Raw genomic sequence first — 7,500 nt, 5'->3', positions numbered from 1 at the left:
ATATTATTATAAAATATTGAGAAGATTTCGCTAATTAACTAAGATTTAAATTTCACTTATTTTTTTAAGCAAACTAGTGCAATTACTAAGCTTAATTTGAGAAACCAATTAAGCTAATATTATTGAGGAAAGATGGCTTCACGTTTATTTTAAGAAAATTCACTCAATTATGTGGATTTGATTGAGATGTTTGCATTTGAATCTCAACAACGGCAGTGATCAGACGACATTTTGAAGGAGCAGATCAACAGCGAGCATGTTAAGAGGTAAGCATTAACAGTTTATCATTTTATTGTCTTAAGTAGCCTAAGCTCTTTCAGGAAAGACACATGCTGTTCAAACTTGTTCAGGAGCTTAGTTTTTGCCATATGATGTATATAGTATAAATACTAATATTTGTTTGCTTCATTTTTCAGATCAAAGAAAACGTTTGCAGTATTTTCCCACTAAAGAGGAGCAGTTTATTGAGGCAGATTTTGATAAAGAGAATGGGTGCCATACATCAGGTATTTTTAATAATGTTATTTGTGTATTATTATTATTATTATTAGGCAACATTACTAATTTCTACACTTTTTTTGCATTAGACCTCACATTAAATCAGGGACGAAACGAGAGATGTGCAAGAGTGCAATCCAGGAGTGCAATGTAAGTGTCTCAAACCGTTTCAGATATTTACGATCTTCAGAAAACTGCACTTTATATTTTTGCATGCTTACAAAAAAATATATAGCTACATTGTTGAATACACTATTCCTTGTATAAACATGGTTTGTTTTTATACATTTCTGTACACTAGTATACATTTAAACACCCTGTCCATTATAAGTCAAAATACTTGTGTACTTGTGTCAGTCAGCAACATCTACTCAAACATTATGAAGAATTACTGTTCACTGAGATACAAAGAAATGGTTTATTTCCTTAATAGATTTCCTTAATGTGTTTTAGTAAACATTTGAAATGTACAACTGCATAATTTAATAATGATAAACGTAATGTTTATTTTACAGTGTGGGAATGCACAGAGAATTGCTGTCTGTCAGAGGGATGACCAACCATGAGGACTTGTGCATTGTCTTGGAGGATAAGCGAGTCATGGCTAGCTTGGAAAATCTAGAATTGCTGAACTAGATTTATACAAATATTCTCCAAATAAAAATCACTTACAAAGAAACGTATATTAAGTTTGACACAAATTCACTGCTAAATCCTTTTGGGGAAAATTTCAGTGCATTGACTGATTGATTGTGTTCCTAATATTTTGAGATATGGCTTTTATACTGGTTTTAGATGTTATGCAATACACTAATTCTGTAAAATTTTGTCTAAAATGTGACTGTTCCTATAAAAGAAAGTTGACAGAACATTTTATTTTCCATGACATGGATAAAGGTATTTTTATCAGAGATTAACATTGCTGTAAATTTTATATAGATTTGTTTAACATATTGTACCATTTTGTTATCAGTGTAACATGTAATAAAATGATATTTGGCCAAAATGTATTGTGTATGTATTTCATTATACATTATATATTTTACACTTTATGAATGAGTAATTTTCAGTAATAAATCTGAGTAAATGGTGATTTATTTGCATATATTATAAAAGCACATTTCACATGCTTCATTCAAGTGGTTTTTGTAAAAAAAATAAATATGAGTAAATGGTGGTGGATTTGCTTAAATTATAAAAGCACATTCTGCTTATAATTTTAAAATCTTCATCTATCACTCAAAAAAATTGTAATTTTCACATGATTCATTCAAGTGGTTTTTGCTAAAAAAAATAAAGTCTTGAAATTTACTTAAAACTAATATGTGCAATTGTGTTACCACTATTTTTTTTAGTAAATAGCACATAAGATTTTTTTACAGTGTATAACAGTATGCACAGTCTGTGAACAAGGAGCAAAGTTTAATTTTAACAAGATTACAGTAGTTGGCCTTAATATTTTCCATCACAAGACCATTTTGTGTATCAAGAAACATCCTGTGTAGTGTAAAGAAAAAAACAAACGCTCTCACTCTAAGTGTAAAGAGGGGATCTTAAATATTTTAACTGTTCCTAACATAACAGTTAAACTAAACATTGCTGAAAGCATATTGAATCCATCAACAAACTTCAACAGCAGAAGAATATTCCACTTATTAACAAAAAGAAAAAACAAAAACACCTAATGAGATGGTTTCTTTTTTAGGGTTAAGCCGCGATTCCTAACAAAATCCCTAATGTTTTGGAGTGTGTGAGTAGCCAAAACTGGATACTCAGCATTCTTGCACTGCTGGCATTCAATTTTAGTGGTGAGTTTACCCCCTGCTTTGTGGTCGCGGAAGTGCCTCTGTACTGCTGCAATTTCAGTTGAAGACCAGGCTCGTTTCTGCTTCCTTTTAGCATCGTCCAGATTTTTTTCAGCAGAATTTTCGTGATTCCCTACAAAAGAGAAAAACAGGTTCCTGAACCCTGGGGTGAACACTATGACGACCAGAGCTCCTCTCCCTCTTTTCCCAACCAGCCACACTCTTACCAACCCTTGCTTTAGTCAAGTCTTATTGTATAGATCAGTAATCCATAAGAGTAAAAAATTATGGGCTGCTTTTTTATTAATCATGTTTGTTTTAGTAAAAGGAGCAATTTATTCATTAAGTTTTTTTGTTACCATCCTTGTAAAATCGGTTTTAACTGTTGGCCCAATGTTACATTCCTCATATATCATATATCAAATTGTAAATAAAAGAATGAAATTAAAGACCTGACTTGGCCTGTCACTATTTAATTCGTTTAATTTGTCATGTTTAATTAATCATAAAGTCTTCTCAACACAGCGTTTCTGCTGCACGGAACAAAACTGCTGCAACTAAACAAAGTTTTGCAAACTGTGTGCTAGCTTAAAGTTCAGAGCTTATAATAGACATTTTCAATGTCTCTACTCTGGTCCAAAAAAGAAAAAAAAACACTCAATGAAATACCAAACAATTTTGTAATATAGTTGATCACAAGTGCCTTTAACTACAGTTGTTCTCTTTAATAGGTAAATACTTAGCAATTTTTTTTATTCTTATTTTTTATTTATGTATTTATTTATTATTCTGTTATTTATTTTCAGTGTAAAATTATTACTGGACTGGAAATTGACTATTAGTTGTTTATCATTATTTTGTGCTGTATTATTTGGTTACTGAGCAGCAATAAATAACACTTTAAAAAATAAGGAGTTTACACCTGATTTTCTTAACTAATAGTGTTTTGAAATGAATTAATAAATAATAATCACTGTGATAACCGTGAAAAAGTGATTATTCCTCAGACTATAATCGTACAACCAAAACTATAATCGTTGCATCCCTACCTGTCACAATAATCAATATATATCGACCTATCGCACAATAAATGTACATGACCTCAATTTTTTGTAATGCAATACATCACCATTTATATTTACATAAAAAACACAATAACATAAATGTTAAATAGGGATTGTGTTTCTCAGCAATAGTGTTTATGTTATCTTATTTTTCAGAGGAAAAAAAGAAAAAATCTGTAGATGGAAAAATCTCCATAACGGTTCTATTTGTAAGAAAATGTGAATTTCTTGTTTATTCAAGTTTAAGGCATCTAATATTTGGACACTTAATTTTTATGATCTAAATAATTTATGAATGAAATCTTTGTTCATCAATTGAAAGTGTGTGGCCTTCTTGCATTATTATGCTGTTATATTATGATTTTACATTCATTGGCATAAAACGGTCTTAAAATGTCAATAATATCACTTATTGCGATTATTTTATGGGGCAATATATCGACCAACAAAATGTCATCATGACAGGCCTATATAGATTAGTAGTTAAAAACATTTTATTCTCATCATACCTTGAGATGAGCCTCCAAAGGAAGTCTCGATATCTGTGAATAGACAAATAAAACCCTATAACAAACAGTAGTATTGCTTGGTCTGCATGAATTAAATTAAATCTTAATGGATATGCTGGCTGAGTGAGGTAGATGATCATACCATCTGAGGTGCCTGGTGGGTTCACAACAGGCCGCCTAGCTTTCTTCATTCCTGCAGTATGAATAGTATGGATCAGAATATAGGTTACTCAAACATTTCATAAATTATTCTACAAGTGGAAACTGTAAATCTGTAAAGCAAAAAAATCCTCCTTTATTATAAAACCAGCTAAAATGATTGATCTAAAGAATTCCCTAGTACAGTGTTCTTTCTTTTTATGATTGTGTGCTTTTACCAGGTTGTTCGTGCTCTTCCCTCCTGCTGTGATATTTGTCCTTCTTGCAATGATCTTAAAAAAATACACATTCAAAACATGGAAACACTTCATGGCAAGTGTGAATCTCATGAATTATCAGGAACTAACACAAGCTCAAAGTCTTTCATTCATGACTTCATGGATGAAAAACACCTTAAGACATTAAGACGAGTACATCATCATGATTTATGTTTATTATGCACAATCATGATTTTCATTGTTCACAAAAAAACAAGGTCTTTACTATACATTGTAGATAAACCTATGCTCATGGTACGTTTCAATTCAATTAATTTTGAATTATTAAATATAGGAATATAGAATATAGAAAAATAATCAATATTACCTCATGCATGCATACAGGCTAGAACAGTATATCAATTAATGTGAGAACTGAATATGAGATATTAAGTATGTTCATGTGTTCTTCATAGTAGCCTATGAATATGTGCTATATATGGACAGAGCACAACACTGGCCAATCACAGCACAGAGTATGCGAAATTTGTTGACATCCAAATACAGCAGTCTTACATCCAAATACAGACTGTATATGTCACTCATTCTTTACACAGTGCAGAGATTGTGAATACAACGGCTAAACAAAATTTGTTTGCAACAAACAGTTTAAGCACAGGTAATTACCATTCTGATAAGCTGTCCCAACCAAAATCTCTCTGCACTGTGTAAACGAATAAGTGACATAATACTACTATGCTAGAGCATGTATTTGGTTTAGTCTGCACATGTTTTTGACTCTCAAAGCCATGAGACCCATTGACTGCCATATATGACTGAAAGACTGCAGCGGTTTGAGTTAAAAATCTTTGTTTGTGTTCAAATGAAGAAACAAAGTCATCTACATCACTGACTCCTGGGGGTAAGCAGTTAAACATCACATTTTTATTTCTGGGTGAACTATCGCTTTAATAACACACTGTTTATCAGTATTCCAGTGGACCAAGTTACCACTTGAGGGGTCACACACAATGAGGTCATGAGAAATTAATGCTTAGTTAATGATGACTACTGTATTTGGATGTCAACAGAATTCACATACCTCAGTGTTGGGGGTCTGTCCTTTTACATACAGGCTGCTATAAAGAAGACATATATACGTGCTCATCATTTATCATCATAACTCATCATAATTAATAAAAAACATTAGTTCTCACATTTAGTCTTACTAGATTGAAAAAATAATAATTCAGTACATGTACCATAAGCATAGCTTTACCCATAATGGATATTAAAAATCTTGTTTTCTGTGAAAAAGAAAACATCATGATCATGTATAATAACCTATTAATCATGATGATGTACTCATCTTAGTGAATGTCTTAAGGTGTTTTCATCTATGACGTCATGAATAAGATTGTGAACTCATGCTAGTTCCTGATAATTGAGATTTTAATGAATGAAGCAATTCAACATTCTCTATTAATTTATGCATTAATTCATGGTAATTCATGTACCCCTACTGTAAATTTCAATGTCATTTACACAATATTATAATTTAAGCAATCAAAAGCAATCGAAACTGAATCTTAAACATTTATAACACTCATTTTGGTTTCAAAAGTATATATACTTTTGATATATGTGGGTTTTCAATTCAATTCAATTCAATTCACCTTTATTTGTATAGCGCTTATACAATGTAGATTGTGTCAAAGCAGCTTCACATAAAAGGTCATAGTAAATAGGAACAGTGTAGTTCAGTTTGTAGTGTTTAAGTTCAGTTCAGTTGAGCTCAGTTCAGTGTGGTTTAATAATCACTACTGAGAGTCCAAATATTGAAGGGCAAATCCAACGATGCGGTTTGAAGTTAAAAAAGTTTTAGTATTGTCATACCTTTAGATGGGCCTCCTAAGGCAGGGTCTGTATCTGTGAATAAAAAAATAAAATACTATAACAAACAGCAGCAGTGTTTAGTCTATATGAATTATGCACACAAACCTTGGTGCAGTTGGACAAAACTTACACCGAACTTCTACCCATCCCCCACAACATGACAAAAGCAGTAAGTATGGGGACATATGACACACAAACCATGGTGCAGTCGGACAACACACACTGAACTTCTACCCATCCCCCACAACATGACAAAAGCAGTAAGTATGGGGACATATGACAAAAGCAGTAAGTATGGGGACATACGACACACAAACCATGGTGCAGTCGGACAACACACACTGAACTTCTACCCATCCCCCACAACATGACAAAAGCAGTAAGTATGGGGACATATGACAAAGCAGTAAGTATGGGACATACGACACACAAACCATGGTGCAGTCGGACAACACACACTGAACTTCTACCCATCCCCCACAACATGACAAAAGCAGTAAGTATGGGGACATATGACAAAAGCAGTAAGTATGGGGACATACGACACACAAACCATGGTGCAGTCGGACAACACACACTGAACTTCTACCCATCCCCCACAACATGACAAAAGCAGTAAGTATGGGGACATATGACAAAAGCAGTAAGTATGGGGACATACGACACACAAACCATGGTGCCGTTGGACAAAACACACACTGAACTTCAGAATGAACCATCATCCATACTATTTTAAAATTAAACAATTCCTATAACTGATGATACATGGGGCAACTTAGATTATTGTTGGCATCAGAGGGCAACCAGATGAGACACAGGGCCCATGACTGATTTAAAGTATGCAGATAAAAAAATTGTTACCCATTCTCAGTGGGGAAAGTGCCCAATCAACACTGCTTAAAAAAAGTTGCCTGGCAAAATTGCTCAAAATGTTGTCCTGTGTATCATCAGCCTATCGCTGTCTTTCAATTCTTTAAGTTTGATTGTAATTAAAAATCACTGTTGTTGCCAACTAAAGAACATTTAATAAATAAATGCTTATTAAATGCTCATTTACCTGTTGAGTGTTGTCATGACATGTCAGCTGAGAATCAGACGTTGTTGAGATCTGAAAAGTTTTGAGTACTGAACATTAATTTTGGATAACACGGCAACACATGGTGATGCTTTGAGTATCCAAAACAACTAATGTGAAAATTACATAATACAAGTGAATTCTTAGATCAAACAATTCTTAGATCAAATAATAGCTATCAAACATTACAGATGATTAGGACTGTGTGCTGCAATGAATTCTCACATATCCTGATGTGAGAATTCATTGCAGCACACAGTCCTAATCATCTGTAATGTTAAGGTAATGATTCTACAT

General features: G+C 32.9%; 1 long non-coding RNA gene across 1 annotated transcript; it reads right to left on the bottom strand.

Annotated features, from left to right (window-relative positions):
* Positions 1-4,253: 4,253 nt before the first annotated feature.
* LOC130232572 (uncharacterized) lies at positions 4,254-7,238 on the bottom strand. Its single transcript, XR_008838128.1, has 3 exons — positions 7,186-7,238; positions 6,129-6,161; positions 4,254-4,307 (listed from the first exon to the last, which is right to left on the bottom strand). It is a non-coding gene; the product is annotated as an uncharacterized LOC130232572 (long non-coding RNA).
* Positions 7,239-7,500: the final 262 nt, after the last annotated feature.

The sequence above is a fragment of the Danio aesculapii genome, chromosome 7 (assembly GCF_903798145.1).
Source record: "Danio aesculapii chromosome 7, fDanAes4.1, whole genome shotgun sequence".
NCBI lineage: Eukaryota > Metazoa > Chordata > Actinopteri > Cypriniformes > Danionidae > Danio > Danio aesculapii.
Note: the sequence above shows the minus strand (reverse complement) of the source record. Positions and strands in the feature narration are given on the sequence as shown.